Consider the following 18,549-nt stretch of genomic DNA (forward strand, 5'->3'; position numbering starts at 1 on the left):
TGACAATGTGGAAAATTACACAAGTTCTTTGGTCTTTGGAGCTCGATCATGGAGGCGGCAACAGCGCCACCTGGGGGACTTTGACAGTTGGCCACAAGGCAGCTGGTCCTGGTCAGTGTCATCACAGTCTCATCGATGTCCGGAGCAGGGGACTCTGCGGCAACAGAGCATGGTAGTAGCTGGAGACCAATGTGCACCCAGCTGGCAGCGGCAGCAGTCAGTGGCATGGTGTCGGTCATGGATGAGGCCTGGCATGACTGATACAAGTCAGCAGTGGGAGTCGGCGGTGAGGGCAGCTGGTGAGCACAGGCAGCTCTTAGCCCAGTGTGGATAAGAGCATGCCCAATGCGGGGAAGAGCAGGCACTCTTGCAGAAAGGCAGCTTCGAGCATCTACAGACTCTCAGCCGAAGAAACAACAGTAATGTTTGACTTTTAACCTTATTTCTTCATTTTTCCACTTATTATCTATGAAAAATGTAGTGCTGAACATTGTATTTTTCTGTTTCTATAACTACGATTTTGTACCTAGGTACAAAGTACCTAAGGTGGCTTCCTGTCTGCGACTTTGTACATTTTTCACAGTACTCTTGTACCCATGCTTCAGTACACATGACAATAAAACTTAAACCCAAATCTTAAAATATTTTAAGATACATCCCATTTCCAAAAAGAAGGGCAAATCCAAATGAGCCAATTACCACACTATCAGTCTACTCTTGAACACCAGTAAAGTGATGGAGGGATCATCCACTGTGTTATCAAAAAGCACATGCAAAACAAGTGTATAAAATGTGAGGCTGGATGAACACAGCAGGCCCAGCAGCATCTCAGGAGCACAAAAGCTGACGTTTCAGGCCTAGACCCTTCATCAGAGAGGGGGATGGGGTAGGCTTCTGCAATAAATAGGGAGAGAGGGGGAGGCAGAACGAAGATGGAGAGAAAAGAAGATAGGTGGAGAGGAGAGTATAAGTGGGGAGTTAGGGAGGGGATAGGTCAGCCCAGGGAAGACGGACAGGTCAAGGAGGTGGGATGAGGTTAGTAGGTAGGAGATGGAGGTGCAGCTTGGGGTGGGAGGAAGGGATGGGTGAGAGGAAGAACAGGTTAGGGAGGCAGAGACAGGCTGGACTGGTTTTGGGATGCAGTGGGTGGAGGGGAAGAGCTGGGCTGGTTGTGTGGTGCAGTGGGGGGAGGGGACGAACTGGGCTGGTTTTGGGATGCGGTGGGGGAAGGGGAGATTTTGAAGCTGGTGAAGCCCACATTGATACCATTGGGCTGCAGGGTTCCCAAGCGGAATATGAGTTGCTGTTCCTGCAACCTTCGGGTGGCATCATTGTGGCACTGCAGGAGGCCCATGATGGACATGTCATCTAAAGAATGGGAGCGGGAGTGGAAATGGTTCGCGACTGGGAGGTGCAGTTGTTTATTGTGAACCAAGCGGAGGTTTTCCATTTCCACTCCCTCTCCCATTCTTTAGATGACATGGCCTCCTGCAGTGCCACAATGATGCCACCCGAAGGTTGCAGGAACAGCAACTCATATTCCGCTTGGGAACCCTGCAGCCCAATGGTATCAATGTGGACTTCACCAGCTTCAAAATCTCCCCTTCCCCCACCGCATCCCAAAACCAGCCCAGTTCGTCCCCTCCCCCCACTGCACCACACAACCAGCCCAGCTCTTCCCCTCCACCCACTGCATCCCAAAACCAGTCCGGCCTGCCTCTGCCTCCCTAACCTGTTCTTCTTCTCACCCATCCCTTCCTCCCACCCCAATCCGCACCTCCATCTCCTACCTACTAACCTTATCCCACATCCTTGACCTGTCCATCTTCCCTGGACTGACCTATCCCCACCCTACCTCCCCACCTATACTTTCCTCTCCACCTATCTTCTTTTCTCTCCATCTTCGGTCTGCCTCCCCCTCTCCCCCTATTTATTGCAGAAGCCTCACCCTATCCTCCTCTCTGATGAAGGGTCTAGGCCCGAAACGTCAGCTTTTGTGCTCCTGAGATGCTGCTGGGCCTGCTGTGTTCCTCCAGCTTCATACTTTGTTATCTTGGATTCTCCAGCATTTGCAGTTCCCATTGTCACTGATGCAAATCAAGTGTGCTTGCTAAGGCTCCATGTGGGTTCCACTATGGCCATTTGATTCCTTACCACATTACAGCCATGGTTCAAACATGGACAAAAGAGCTGAATTCCATCAATGAGGTTGCGAGAGGCTTTCTTGTACCTTTTTGATATCAAGAAAGTATTTGACCAAGTGTGGCATCAAAGAACCTGAGCAAATCTGGAAGCAAAAGAAATTAAGGGGAAACTCGCTCGACTGGTTGGATTCATTCCTACTGCTAGAGGAAGATGGTTTTGGTTGTTGAAGATCATTCATCCCGATTTCTCCCGGATGAGCTTACAGTTTACTTGCACCTCTTTCAATCTAGTTTGCTGAATTCACTAATCACCATGTAATCTGTTCTACATTGGCGAGACCAAACTCTATCTGGATGACTGTTTTGCAGAACACCTCCGCTATGTCTGTAAGAGTGGCTGTGATCTTCCTGTGCTTGTCATTTCAATACACATATTGCTGCCATGCTAAACCATAATAGATCTGTTTCAGTGTCCCAGGTTCCAACAACACAAGCTGGAGGAACAGAATTTCATTTTGTGCTCAGCAACTTTACAACCTTCAAGACTCAACATTTTGAGCTCAAGGACTTTACAGCATGAACACTTTCCTCCATTTTCAATAGGCCTACTTCCCCGCCCCTCCATATTATGGGGACGGCACAGTGGTTCAGTGGCTTGCACTGTAGCCTCACAGCACCAGGAACTTGGGTTCAAATCCAGCCTCAGGTGAGGGTCTGTGTGGAATTTGCACATTCTCCCTGCGTCTACATGGGTTTCCTCCAGCTGCTCCAGTTTCTTCCCACAATGCAAAGATGTATAAGCTAGGTGGATTGGCCATAGTGTTCCGAGGGTGTGTGAGTTATATGGGATAGGTCTGGGTGGGATGCACCAAGGATCAGTGTGGACTTGTTGGGCCAAAGGATCTGTTTCCATACTGTAGGGATTCTATGATTTTTATTAGTATAGATTTGTTTTTAGAAAAGCTGACCAATTTCTACAGTTCCCTATCATTTTGCATCTCAAACTCTTCTTTCCTATTATTAACACTCCAATTGCTTCTCCTTCTGGGTCCCTTCACAATCTGCATTCTATTTGCTCCTCCCTCCCCTGCTCCCCAACCCTTGACAATAGCATAAAACCATAATTGTACAGCCCCTTCAGTTTCAAAGAAGAATTATTGGACTGGAAATGTGTCTCTCTCAAAAGATGCTTCCAGCCTTGCTGAGTTTCTCCAGAACTTTCTCTATTTTATTAGCATTTACTTATCTCCTTTAGCTTTCTGCCAAAATGTACCACCTCAGCCGTACTAAATTTCCTCTGCCAATTGTCCACCCATTTTCACCAGATTGACACGATCTCTTTGTTCAGTCTATTGATGCCTTCTTCACTGTTTCCTGTGCATCCAAGTTTTTTGTGTAATTTGCAGATTTTGAAAATATGTCCTTGAACCCCAGATCCAAGTTATAGATGCATATCAAAAACAACAGTTATCATAATACAGAACCCTGGGGACCACCATCTTATTCCACTCTTCAGGCCGAAAAAAAACACAATGAATCTCCCCTTTTTATACTTTGACCAACTGAGTGCTGCTATTCCTTTTCTAATAAATGGCTTCTGTTTTGTTCACAAGCTAATATGGAATACTTTATCAACTGTCTTTCTGTATCAAACAGTAACTACATTGCCCTCATCCACCCTGTCTGTTATTTCATCAATAAACTCATTCAAGTTTGTCAAATATATTTTGCCTTTAATGAACCTGTGCTAGTTCCTTGATACTAATTCATGGTTCTCCAAATGGCTGGTATTTTTCTGAGATTATTGCTTCTAAAAGCGTCTCCATCACTGAAGTTAAATTGGCTGCTCTGTAATTGGTTGATTCATTCCTCTTCCTTTTCATAGACTTTTATCATTTGACATATAGTGCAAGTATTTCCTTGTTGTATGTGTGGCAAATACAGAGAGGGGGGCCAAAGGCAATGTAGTTATTTGGCACAAATTAATTGTGTTTCTGGAGCTGTGTTAGAGCCTAATGTTCACTTAACCAATTAAACTGTAAGGGTTGGACTTGAATAGTTGGACAAATCTCAACCCTGTTTTTGCAGCCCATCATACAGTGCAAATTGCCATTAAATTTGTCACTTCTTTCACAAGAACAATGAGTAGGGGAACCGTGGGGAACAAAACAGAATGTATAAACTTCAAAATAGCTCTTTTGAGTTTAGTTTCAATTGTACTACTATTAAATAGGCTTCATGAGACAATTCTTCCACACTTGACAATTTTTGTCTAAAGTAGTAATTGTACCAGAATGATTGATCATCCAGTGTGAATGCCTTATTGAAGTCTAGTCACATAATAGTCATGTCACTTAATCAGTAATTCTGAAGTCTGGACACATGAGCTTAAGTTTTATCAAGGTGGTTTGAGAGTTTTGATTTCAGTTTAACATAATCTTAAAGTCAATGCTGAATTGTTGCAAAAACCAAACTGTTTCACTAACAGCCAGATCAGAAGGAAATTCTAAATAAAAACAATGTGCTGGAGAAACTCAGCCAGTCTGGCAGCATCTGTGGAGAAAGAAATCATGGTAATAAAATACCTTTAGAAGAAAAGCATTTTCTTCTGTTAAATTGATCTGCCTCTCTAGGGCCGAAACGTCAGCTTTTGTGCTCCTGAGATGCTGCTGGGCCTGCTGTGTTCATCCAGCCTCACATTTTATTATCTTGCCTCTCTATTTCCTTTTTGTCATGCACTCTTTAAAATCGACCTTTTTGATCCAACTTTGGTCATTTTGCCTGATATCTTCTTGTGAGGTGTCAAGTTTTGTTTGACAAAGCTTATAATGTACCTTAAGACATCTTACTACCTCAAAAGCCAAATTGTTGCTGGCTATTTGAAAATTGCTACGAGTCTTAGTATAGCATGGAAATAAACCCTTTGGTCCAACTCATCCAAGCAGGCTAGATATCCTAAATTGATCTAGTCAGAATTTTTGGCAGCATTTGGTCCATATCCCTCTCACCCTTCCTAATCATGTGCCCATCCAAAGCCTTTTAAATGTTGTAATTGTGCTTGCCTTTACCACTTCCTCTGGCAGCTCATTCCATACATGTACCACCCTTTGTATGAAAATGTTGCCCCTTAGGGCCCTTTTAAATATTTCCCCTCTCACCTTAAACTCATGTCCCCTAGTTTTGGACTTCCCTCTCCTGGGGAAAAGACCTTAGCTATTCAACCTATCCATGCCGCTCATGATTTTATAAATTTCTATAAGATCACCCCTCAGCCCCTGAAACTCCAGCAGAAATAGCCGTAGTCTATTCAGCCTTTCCCTGTAGCTCAAATCTTCCAGCTCTAGTAAAGTCCTTGTGAATCTTTTCTGAACTCTTTCAAGTTTAGCAACATTTTCCTATTGCAGTGGGAAAAGAATTGAGCGCTGTATTCCAAAAGTGCCCTAATTGATGCCCTGTATAGCCACAATATGGTATCCCAACTCCTATACTCAATGCACTGATTAACAAAGGCAAGTGTACCAAACGCTGCCTTCACTACACTGACTATCTGTGACTCCATTTTCAAGGAACTATGAACCTGCACTGCTAGGTCTCATTGTTTGGCAACACTCCCCAGGTCCTTACTATTAAGGGTATAAGTCCTGCCCTGATTTGCCCTGCCAAAATGTGGCACCTCCAATTTATCTAGATTTCTAGTTTATATCGGTCCTGCTGGGAGTACATGTTTATAGTTCAGGACTGTACAAAAAAATCCCAATTGAAAGATATAGAATCATTTGACATTTTCTAGATTGAAACGGTACCTAATTTTAACGGTATTCTAATTTTAACCAGGAATTAAGTCAAATGGCTAAATTTTGCGACAAGCTACCCGCTGTTTACAGCCGGTGAAAAAAAAACTGACTTTAAAAAAAATTGCAAGAAAACAAATAATGTGTTTCTGGCTCTTAATTACCAGGAAAGTAAAATGGCTTTTGAAAAGCCCATACAAATATTTGCCTAACACCCCTTGCTGGGATTTGTTAGATTTGTAGAACAGAAAGCAGTCTGTAAGGAAACTGCTGATCAAGCTAAAAGTCTTTTATGAAATGCATTTCTCAGTAGAATTTCCAGGGAACCCAAGAGAGATTCCATATATCAGTATATCTGGCTACCTTACAAAATTTGAAATGTTGGACCATCAACAACTTCCAAAAACCCGGCTGAGTTCAATCAGAACAGAAGGTGTAAATCGAAGAAATTGTCCTTCAATCTACACTTGACAGGAAATTGATTTCATCAGCAGAAACCCCAGTGGGCCATGAAACATCATCACTTTCCATCCTTTATTTTCAAACTGATGTCTCACAAACTTTGTGTTCCCCTTTTTGCCTTTAAGCGGAAAGCATAATCTCTGCCCAGACTTCTGAATTTTTATACTGTGTGAAGATTTGTGTTAGGGAATAAAGTTTTAATTATGGATCATTGTTTAGATGCTTTCAGTGTTTCCCATTTGTTGTATGTATAGATTTTATTAGGCTTTATTAAATGGCAAAAATCTTCTTTTTCTGGAAAGTCATGCAATAAAGAAGCATTTGCTATTTTGGTGACTGAATCACTGCATTTGCACTAATAATGTGGCTTATGAAATGGACAAATGCAGCTTGATTTTCTATGCATCTCCTCTGTGACAGTCATATTGCTTCAATGCAAGGTCAGTATTATGGGCTTTTAAATGGATTCAGAAGTGGCTGGGCAATCCATTCAGTTGTACCAATGCCGTTCATCCTCACAATTAGGGATGTTGCTAAATGTCTTTCCAGCTAGTAATGCCCACATCCTAAAAATGAAGGGAATAATTCAACATCACAATGGATAGAAGACATATTGTGAATGTTTGTTGAACTTTTTGAACTCTGCCCACAAGTGTGGTATTGTATTGTTGAATATATCAATACCATGGAATGATTGTTACGTAGCAACTTCACCTCTAAAGTTCAATGATAAAGGTTGAGACCAACCTAAGCAAGATTTCCACTTTGTATTCAGTCCCATCTATTATTTCTTCTTGATATATAGTTCATCTTTAATTTAAGAAAGAAGTGACTCTGTGAAAGGAAAAAGAATCAACACAGTGGAGTTTCCAGATCTGTTGCACTTACCTTACCTGTGTAGTAACTGTTAATAATCCTTGACTATGAAAAATCTACATTTCACATAACGTCTCAATCTGGGTTGGATATGATCAATTGTCTTTTTTCATTGCAAATGTGTCATTGATGTTGAGCTGGCTCAGGACTAATGGACCCCTTTAAAACTATATCACTCAATGTTATTTTCTTATTAAAGCACTCAAAATAGGGCTAGCACATCAAGATAGTGGAGAAGCTTGTTACTCTATTTCACTGTTTTTCCTCACTGTAAAATACATGTGACAACAAAATCATGCATTCCTTTTTCAGATGAGTTTAAAATTAATGAAGAGCAGCAAGGCTTGTAAATGTTATGGAAATCTTTGTTAAATAACAAGTTTCTAATCATTTATGCATGTAGAAGGTACGGACTAGCTGAATAATACTGGCCATCAATTAAGCAAGACATTCACATTCATTCCCATATCGATTATTTATGTCTCATTTACTGTGATGCTCAAGAGGAGAGAGCAGGTGTTTACAGTGAGCATTGGACACCAGCTCAGTGTCCACAGGGACTCCTGGGGTATTTTCTTCACACTTTTTGACAAGAGGATAGAATATCAAAAGCTAATAGTTTATTGATTACCGCTGCTGCTTGGGAATTGGTAAGAATTTTTAACAAATTCCAGCAAGGCCAAGCAGCTTAAGGAAAAACTCACTTGCATTGCCTTGAATTCCTGGAGCCACATGGCAACATGCATTTGATACAACGTATTTCTGTAACCTATGAGATTCCATTAGTTCAGTATTCTGACATATCGTTAAACAAAAATAATTGGAGGTAAAGCTTCTTTGTTTTAAATTCACTATCCAGCATAACTCTGGATCAATCCTAGAGGGATCAGAACAGAATCCCTACAGTGTGGAAACAGGCCATTCGGCTCAAAAAGTCCATACCGACCCTCCAAAGAGCATCATACCCCGGCCCATACCCCTAGCCTATAACCCTGCATTACCCATGGCTAATGCACCTAACCTACTTGTTCCTGAACACTACAGGTAATTTAGCATGGCAAATCCACCTAATCTGCACATCTTCAGACTGTGGGAGGAAACCGGAGCACCCAAGCAGAAATCCACACAGGGAGATTGTGCAAGCTCCACACAGACAGTTGCCCGAGTGTGGAATCAAACTCAAGCCCTGGCACTATGAGCCTGCAGTACTAATCACTGAGCCACCGTGCTGCCCAGTGGGGTCGTAACGGCTTTGAGTTTCTTTCATACCAATTTTATTTCAACTCCACTCATTCTAATCTTCCTTTAATTTTTCTTAAAAATAAAATTGATTTTCTTCGCCCTCCGGCAGTATTTGGTGTTATTAAAAAATGTAATGCAACATTGAGGCAGAATTTCAAATTAGAGCAGGACATTGTTGTTGTGAAGAGTTTGCGTCTCAGCAGGAGTCCCATTAATTTTAGTAATTCACTTAAACAATGCAACCGCTCCAATAGTTAAGCATTCAAAGCAAACAATTCATGGCTGTAAATAACAAGTACAAGAGGAAACTGAAGGGAAAGATATGAAAGGACAAACAAAATGAGGAGTAAAATCATTGTTGATAATTTTTAAAGAGTCAGCCTTCCCTATTTCCAAGAAGGATCATGCATGAATTAGATTTTACATGACTTACTTTCTTTCAGTTCTCAATGTTTGCATTTTTGCTTTGAAATACCATCTAATGCTAAGTTTAAAATGGGGAAGGTACTGCCACTGTCAGCATGAGGGAGCTCAGCTAACACAATTCAGATTTTTTTTTCTGTGATTAGTAACTAGCTATCAGTTAGTGCTTTGTGGTTATTAGAATATATGCTTGACACATTCAAGTCAAATTATTTTGCCCACTATTTTCAATTCAAATGCCTGGCTTGTTAGTTCAGTGAAGATTTCTTAACTGATTAGTTATTTCTTAACTTATTTCTTAACTTTGACATGGAAAGCTTTTGAGTAGAGATCATATTTTGTCTGAGATAAAAATGACAAGCTATTAGAAAGAAAGGAAGGTACAGCACTGTGTGGAGAGATGTGTGGAATGGGATTAAGTTTGGATTGACCAACACAATTTCCCTTCAGAAATACACACACATACATAAAATCAACTTTCTAACAAATGTGAGCAACTCACTATTATTGAACAAATATATTCAATAAATTTTCGCAAGCGTTAACATGCAAAACATGTAGAATGTTTCATGTGATCAGAGATAATGGGAACTGCAGATGCTGGAGAATCCAAGACAACAAAATGTGAGGCTGGATGAACACAGCAGGCCAAGCAGCATCTCAGGAGCACAAAAGCTGACGTTTCGGGCCTAGACATCTTCATCAGAGAGGGGGATGGGGTGAGGGTTCTGGAATAAATAGGGAGAGAGGGGGAGGCGGACCGAAGATGGAGAGAAAAGAAGATAGGTGGAGAGAGTATAGGTGGGGAGGTAGGGAGGGGATAGGTCAGTCCAGGGAAGACGGACAGGTCAAGGAGGTGGGATGAGGTTAGTAGGTAGATGGGGGTGCGGCTTGGGGTGGGAGGAAGGGATGGGTGAGAGGAAGAACAGGTTAGGAAGGCGGAGACCTGTTGAGTGCACTCAACCTTCGCTGCTCCAAAGAAACCAAGCTGAGTTGATTCAGTTTCTCTTCATAGTTAACCAACTCCATCTTGGGCAACATCCTGGAGAATCACCATTCTCCACCCCCTCCCTAACCCCCAACACCCAACTCCCTTCACGGCAATCACATCCTTCATGTAGTGTGTGCAGTTCTGGTCACAGTATATTCCAGCTAACCAAACTTCTTTATAGCCTTAACATCAACTCCTTGTTCAGATGACTATGCAATGTTTAATTGCTTTCTAACTACCTTACTTATCTGTCATATCACTTTCAGGGATTGCTGGACAATCACCCTCAAATCCCTCTCTTTTTCTGCGATTCCTAATGTCCTGCCTTTTCATTGAGTACTCTGTTGTCTTGGAATTTTTTCTAAAGTGCATCACCTCATACTTAAAATCGTGGAATCCCTACAGTAGGCTATTTGGGGGGTTCATTAAGTCCACACCAACCCTTGGAGAGTCACATCCAGATCCACAGCCCCCACCCCACCCCTGTATATCCACATTTCCGATGGCTAATCCATCTGGTCTGCACATCCTGGGCACTGTGGGCAGTTTAGCATGGCCAGTTCACCTAATACGCATATCTTTGAATTGTGGGAGAAAATGGGACTCGCGACAGGAAACTCACTCAGACACAAAGAAAATGTGCAAATTCCATACAGACAGTCAGCTAAAGCAGGAATTGAACCCAGCATCTGGCACTGTGATGCATCAGTGATAGTTACTGTGCCAATGTTCTGCCCGAGTCCATGCTGCGCCCTTCCATGCCATGCTTTTACCTACTTACTTAATGAAGATGCAGACAGATAGCCATGATTTAGGTCATCTTCACATCAATCTTTCCTGCTAATATTCGTGCCATCTCCAAATTTAGCCAAAATGCCTTTGATCCCCACATCAAATCAATGATGAAATTTGTTAAAAAAAGGTGTTGAGAGCGTAGAACAAACCACTGTGGGATTTCACATGCCACATGCTGCCAATCTGAAACAGAGCCATAATATTGTTTTCTGTCAGCCATCGGAATTTAAAGTGCACAACAAAATTTTATGTGGAATCTTGTCAAATGCCTTCTGGGAATCCAAGTACAGTGCATTACTTATCGACAGTGCATGTTCACCCTTCAAAAAATACAAATAAATTGTTTAAAACAATTATTTTATATTGCAGCATGATTTGTCAGAATAACCAACAGACATTCCACCAGCAGCAATCTCTTTAGATTTGCTTTGCTTATTTTTGCTAAACACTTGTGTGCCAAGTAGTGCAGTTTCTTGCTTTTTGAACATTGTTTTTCCCATGGTGGATATGCTTCCTTTTCTTCTAATGTGCTTCCTCCACAAGACTTACATCTCACATTCTGCCCTTGACACTGAACGGCTTTCTTTGGGGAATAACCTCACTAAGAAACTGAAAGTATCTTAAAAATTATTTTCACACACTAACACCACCCTTTTAAAAATGATTGAGAACTAAGTGAATCAGAAGGTTTTCAGATCAAATGGAAACAAAATAAAAGTCAGGAGTTATTTCTATTTTCTTTCAATCCATACAAAAGTATCTGACAATTGACTGCCATCACTGAATGTTGGTGATGAATATTTTTGTCATTATTTGTGCTTTCATGAATGCGGACATGCAACTGCAAACCCTTGAGGCTAAACTAATTCAGTTGTAAGTGACATATAAATTTATGTGGCTGATGCATTTCGGTAGGAGTACAATGGATATCAGCATGGGTTTTATATCATCATCACAATAACTGACTGTGACTGCCATTGCACAGCGACTTATGTTTTCAGCCATAGGGCCTTAATATCAGCAAGCAAGGTACTACAGTCACCCTTCAATAGCGCTTGTGTTCTACATAGTAGTTCTTTCATTTATAACACCTTAAGTGTCTGCTCGTCTGTGAAGAAGGGCAAGTTGGCAAATGAAATCCCAACCTCCTCCCTCCCTGCAGGCTCTTATTTTTCTTTGCAGTGAACTAACTGTTATTTTGTCTCATCTTGTGGACTCTCCAAAATAGCCTCCAGGTTTGAGAAATGAATAATAACATTTCACTGTCTAATATATTCATTTTTTTGGATTTAACGACAGCAAATTAATTAGCAATTTCTTTTGCAAAATGTAGGAGGCAAAAATGATCAGAGAACATGACAGAGATGATACTGTACAATGGCAGTGAGCATCCTCAATATTTCCAGTCTGAATTCTCAGCCAAGAAGACATATGGAGAACAGTTGTAAGATTTTTCTCATTACAACTGCATGGCCTTGTCATACATGTTTGACAGTGAGCTCAGATTCATTAAAAGATACTTTTGACAATGTTGGCAGCAGGAGGGAATCACTAACTTTGTTTGATTAACATCTTTATGTGTTCATAATAAGTGCTATCTGATTGTTCTTCTCAATGTTATATGCACAAGACCAGGAAGCTTTAATTATTTGAAGTTTGGTGTGAACTGATGGTTTTTATAGGGCTGTAGAGATGACAATTTTTTTTCAAAGAAGGCTTGTGAATGTGTTTTGTTTTACTTATGGTCATTCCATGATGGTGTTACAATTTGCTCCATTGGTTCAGTATATAGGGGATATACTATGAATTGGAATGGAAGCATTATATGTTGGCGTGGAACATATAAGGAGCCATGGGGTTAAGTATGATCTTGAATCAGCATGAGAACTTCAAGAGGCTATGAAGTGGATGAGGATGTATAAACTGGTTTGGAGTGTGCCAGAGACCATAGGGATGGTAAGTTGGAATGGAAATGATATGGACAGCATGGGCAACACATTTTGAATTTCCCTTTCAAATGTTTTCTGAATTCATAAAATGGCTCATGCCTTATTTGAGGGTCTGTGACCTATGAAGAATGTAGAAGCAGGCCCAGCTCCACAATAATTGAAGGGGCGGGGGTTGTGGTGGAGGGATTCTCGGAGGTGCTTATTCATGAATTAGAATTGATGAGATCAGGAGTACAAAATTTGTGGGCATTAGAAATGAAGACAAGAATCCTGGAATTAGATCCCGCCCACTAATTTTACGTAGCTCCAAGGTCATTCTGTCTCCACAAAAATAAGGGGCATAATGCAAGGAAAAGTTATTTGGGCAAGCATGAATTGATTGGGTGCATCGAGCGCAGATTTGTGAAAAGTCATCATGTTTAAGTAGCATGGGAGTATTTATGTGGACTTCCAAAAGGTGTTTGGAAAAATGTTGCTTAATGGACTGTCAACAACATTAAAATCCATGAAATAAAATAGACAATGGATTAATAAATTACCTCAGTAATAGAGAACAGAGAGTGGTGATGGGCCATTATTTTTTGATAGGCTAAGGTCACTGTTGTATCCCAGAGATTAGCACTAGCAACATTGCATTTCTTGATTCAACTTAATAATCGTGACTAGGGTGCACAAGACACAGTTTCAAAGTTTAAAAATGACACCAAACTTGGAAGTTTGGTATAACATACTGTGATAGAGACAGTGATAGATACTAAGAGAGTTTCGGCTTGCAGGTTGACATGGGGTAAACACAGTCTTGTAGAGGGAATGTGAAGTAGCATATTTTAATAGAAGGAATGAGGAGAGATAATATTTAAAGGACAGAATTCTAAAAGGGGTGCAGTACAGTACACAGACCTGGGCTATATGCTTTTGAGAAACAAATGACCAAAAATAAACTGATTAGTATGTTGCCCTTTAAATAAAAATCTGAAATTTAAAGTAATGTTTTATAGTTCACAATGTAGAGACTCAATAAATTTAAAATAAAATACCATTTTTGGGGAGATGGTGCACACTAGCCTCCTGTGAAGACCACAGATTGCTAAAGACATCAAGTCTACCAGTGGACACCATGTGTTCCTTTTTCAGGGGCACCAGGGCAATCTCAGATAACCAAGGAAATTCAGTAGGTAATCAGGTCTAACCACCCTCTTCATGGTCTGTTGCTTGGGCCTGTAATTGACCACAATCTCAAGGTACAGGATCGATCCATGAAGTGGGCGGCCAAAGATTAGGATTGTGAAGCTGAAGTCCATCTTTGAAGAAAAACCCAGATAGAGTCCTTTCAGAAAATGCACCACTGGCCTAGTACAAGCTATACATACATGAATGCCTCAAGCGTGCAAACAATGCCAGCAACTTGGGAACATGCATAGAGAAACCTTGGAATATGGCAGGGCAGAATGAGAAAGTGATGAAAAAGAGAGAAAAGATTCTGAGGTTTAGAAATAGAGTTCAAAAGCAAGGAAGTCATGAAAAGCCAGCATAAAACATTGGCTCAGCCTCAAATGGAGCATAGTTGTCAAATTTAGGAAGAAAATAAAGGCAGTGAATTTGACTGATTAAAGATTTATGAAAATGTTTTATCGGGGTGTAGGTGTTCAATTGGACAGGCTGAAAAACCTAGGGTTGTTCCACCTTGAGCAGAAAGGCTTACAGGAGATGAAAGAGAGATGTGGAGGGTTCGGACAGAAAGGAGAAGGATCCTCTTCCTATCCCAACATTACAGGACATTGATTGAAGGTAACTGGCAAAAGAACCAAAAGTGATGTAAGGAAGAATCTTTCCATGCAGTGATGGGTATGGTCCTGAATGCACAGCCAGACTTCCAATTTGCTATTGCAGCATGCTGGTATGGGCTTTACAGACAAATTGACAGAATTCTGTAACTATTCTGTGTTTCTACGTTTCTGGCAAATATTGGGGTGCTTGCTTCCTTGAAATTTGTCCAGTTGCACACATTCATGCTTCTCGTATTACTCAGATAAAATCCAAAAAACAAATAAGCGATCATGTGCAAGAGCCTTGCAAGGATATACCTGATACAATTAAATAACAATTCCAATATTTGGACTGCTCAGGAGAAAATAGAGAAGGACAACCCTCACAATATCCCTGACAAACAACTAAAAGGATGGGTATTGTTGTGCGTAGCCGTGGAGTAACATCAGGTTTTTTTGCAAGTGAGAGTAGTAACATGCTTTAACAAAAGAGGAAAATGTTAACAAGGAACCAAATGGCACAGCAGGCATTATATTAAAAAAACAGCCCTGGTTCACTGATGATAATAAATCAGCTCTTTTCCTAAGGATTGCTTTGTGTTTCATTTTAATATTATTGCTGATTCATTGGAAAATGGGAACTTTGAAAGAAAATTGTTCCAAATTTTCCCTTGAGTATGAATTGAAAAGATGTAAATTGTTGTTAATGACTTTACCTCTGGCCTCCATCCCAATTTCACACATTCAGCTGATATCATGTTGGCCGGTCTTTATTGTTTTTTAAATTATTTTGTTGCTTGGTTTATTCATTCTCAATCATCTTTGTTACTTCCATTTCATTGAAAAGGAACGATCACTTTAAGGATCACATCAGATTAAAAAAAACTAAGCCACTTAAGCAAACTTTGGCAGCAAAACCTAACAACATATATAGCATCAGAGGAGTTGGAAAGATGACGAGTCCCGACCTAAAATGTTAGCTTTCCTGCTCCTCTGATGCTGCTGACCTGCTGTGTTCCTCCAGCTCCACACTGTGTTATCTCTGGCTCCAGCATCGGCAGTTCTTACCATCTCAACATATACAGCGCCTCCATTAATAACGGTCTAGTCTCATGTGGTCATTTTGAGATCCTATTTTCACATTTTTTTTGCAATTCCAGTACCTTTGGGTTGCTTTTGATGTTTGCGTGCTTGTATGGGGAGTGGAAAACATAAACAGGAAAATCTTATTAGCAGATTAAGTGGGAGACATGTTCCATTCTTTTCCAGTCACTAAATGTTAACATTTGGCGATCTGTGCGAAGCAATTAATAACTTCTTGGGCTAGAGGTAATCCTAAGACTTCCATACACTCCAACATCCAGTGTTGCTTTTGAATGTTTCAGGAGAAAAGTGGTGTATCTTTTTGCTCACAGAGTAAGGTACCCATATTGCATTATTGATTGCAAGGTGGCTGGTGTTGCTGCAGATGCACATGGCAGGCTGGAGAAGTGAGAGATAAAGACGTTATGACCTGCAATAACCTTGACTGTGTGCAGGCAGCAATGTGCTAGCTCTAGCTTTTGTCTGCGGATTTCCTTATGGAAAGTGACACAATTCTGCCAGTACCTCCCTGGAGAAATACAACAGCCTCCTCATACATTGTTCCTCAGAGATATATATTCTCCTGCATCAGTAAACCCTGCTGGGAGATTCAGAATCTCTCTGTATATGCATCCTTATATTTGTTTTATCTCAAGACTTTGCTCTGTTTGTGTTCCCTTCTTCTCTTGATTCTCCCGTTCGTAATTCTGAAAATTTGACCTCAAACAGATACACAGGTGAAATGTCAAAGACCCCTTCACGTTGTGGAGCCAATTATTGTCAAATCGAAAATTTACTAACTTTAAGTACAAGTCTCCTACTAGTCAATGAAAAATAAAACTCACTCCTGAAAATTGGTCTATCTTGATTCTAGCTGTTATTGAGATTTCTGAGTTTAGAATAAGCAAGTAGACATGCCACCAAACTGATGTCTTTCAATGGCCTAGTGAGTTTCACTGCCAAAAAGGTGTGACTTTGAAAAAGACTTGCTATATCCGAAGCTGTGAGAATTAGAATCCTCTTGGATTCATGGGAAATACAACGATTGCTGTCTGTCTCTGTTAGGCCCATTCCCTATCACCATTCCTCATCCCTCCCCCACTCATGATTGCCATAAATGATGCAGTGACCTGCAGTTTTAATCAATTTTGCTTGTCAAGTTGCCTGGAGATGTCCAGCAGATATTCATCACTATGTAGTGTAATTTAAATGAGACTCAGGGATCAAATAATGATCAGGTCATGGATCTAGGCATTGTCATAAGCGAGTGCTAACAGGGCAATACCATTCAACATCACCTGATTGTTTGTACAGTAAGATGAACTGTCTATACCGCTGCCAATCATTTAGCATCTCATGAGCTTGTTCATGACTTTAATGGGATTCATTTGAAAATCAAAATCTCGCCAAGTCCTGAAATATCAAACACCTGAAGTAAATTCAGCATCAGCTGTGATTTAAATGTGCAAATTCAATCTCAATATTCAAGTAGTGGGCTTTAGTTGTAATGCAAAATGCCTTCAGGTTTAACCAATATGAGATATTATTATATATAACGCATTTGTTTGCAATGACTACAATTCATTAACAATATTGTTTAAACAGGAGGTTATCAAATTATGATAGATGGTGGTATAGTAGAAGGATCGGAACACTATGCGTATACTTGTTGAAAGAGGGACAATCCTGAGACTTGTGAGAGGTTTATTTTTACTTGGATTATAACCTGGCAGCGCATTGTACCAATCTGACGTCACTTCCATTCTATTGAAATCAGCAAGGTGAAAATTAGTCAGGCTTCAGAGTTAGTGGAAAATCACCCTTACCCAGTTAAGAGCAGGCAATGAAGATAATTGATTTGTAAATTTGTAAATTTGCCTCTTTAGGAATACCTGAAGTCCCTCTCAGTAGTTTCTTCAAAATTACTTGTAAGACAGAAAGGAAATAGTTTGTGTATATGCTGGAAACATCATTTGTTGACAGTAATTTGACATCACCGTCAACTGAATTATTTCCTTTATGTTTATCTTTTTGGATTTAGCAATGCAATTATTAATTTTCTGAAGTATTTCACTGAGCTAATTGTAAGTTTAAGAAAAAATATTCAGGCTTGCAGAAAACTGAAGTTATTCAGACATTTGAAACAACTAAGTAGATAAGTCTAAGCGATGTCAGATTGATATTAATGCAAATAAACTACAAGATAATTCTTATTGAATATTAACTGAAATGGGAAAAGGTTTTGGTGTGATTATTGGCCATTTGTTCAAAGTATCACATCAATACGAATCTGTTCTCAATAAAATTAATCAAGTATCATAATGCATCTGAAGGGTATTTAATTAAAAGTCAAAACAAATTAGTTTATAAGCTGAAGCATCCAGCTGAATATTTTCCTTTTCAATGCATTTGATCCTTCAGGATAGGTGTGTGGCTGCATTATACTGAACATTTAATTCTTTTGCTTTGTGCCTATTTGGTGTGAATTGAAGCATATTTCGATTCCTGATCACTCAAAGGGATACCTCTGTATGTTGGTCAGTGATTATCAGATGAGCGTTCTGCACTCTGTTGAATGGTTTGAACCATTTCTATCCAGTTCGATATGAAAGAAGAAATGAAGTAGGTGGACGGAGGTTTGTTGGTCATTAATTGCATCAATCTGGTGGGGCCAATGGAATGATTACCCATTGCTGGCAACGTGAAGCAGAAAATAACTTGTGCGTAGTCACCAATTTGCACAGACACTGCCCCCCACCCCTTACACAAGTGGCTATCACTCCCTCCCAGGTTAACTGTAGCAATGCTTCTCTATTAGAAAAATAATGTGCTGGAGGAACTTAGCAGGTCTAGCAGCATCTATGGAGAGAGAAACAAAATTAACATTTTGAGTTTTCAGAACACTCTCCATGTGTTGCTAGATTTGCTGAGTTTCTCCAGCACTTGCAGTTTTATTTCAGATCTCCAATGTCCGCAGCATTGTGTTGTCCTGTTACATTGGACTCCTCATCAAATAAATTTTCAGCA

The sequence above is a fragment of the Stegostoma tigrinum genome, chromosome 1 (assembly GCF_030684315.1).
Source record: "Stegostoma tigrinum isolate sSteTig4 chromosome 1, sSteTig4.hap1, whole genome shotgun sequence".
Classification (NCBI taxonomy): Eukaryota; Metazoa; Chordata; class Chondrichthyes; order Orectolobiformes; family Stegostomatidae; genus Stegostoma; species Stegostoma tigrinum.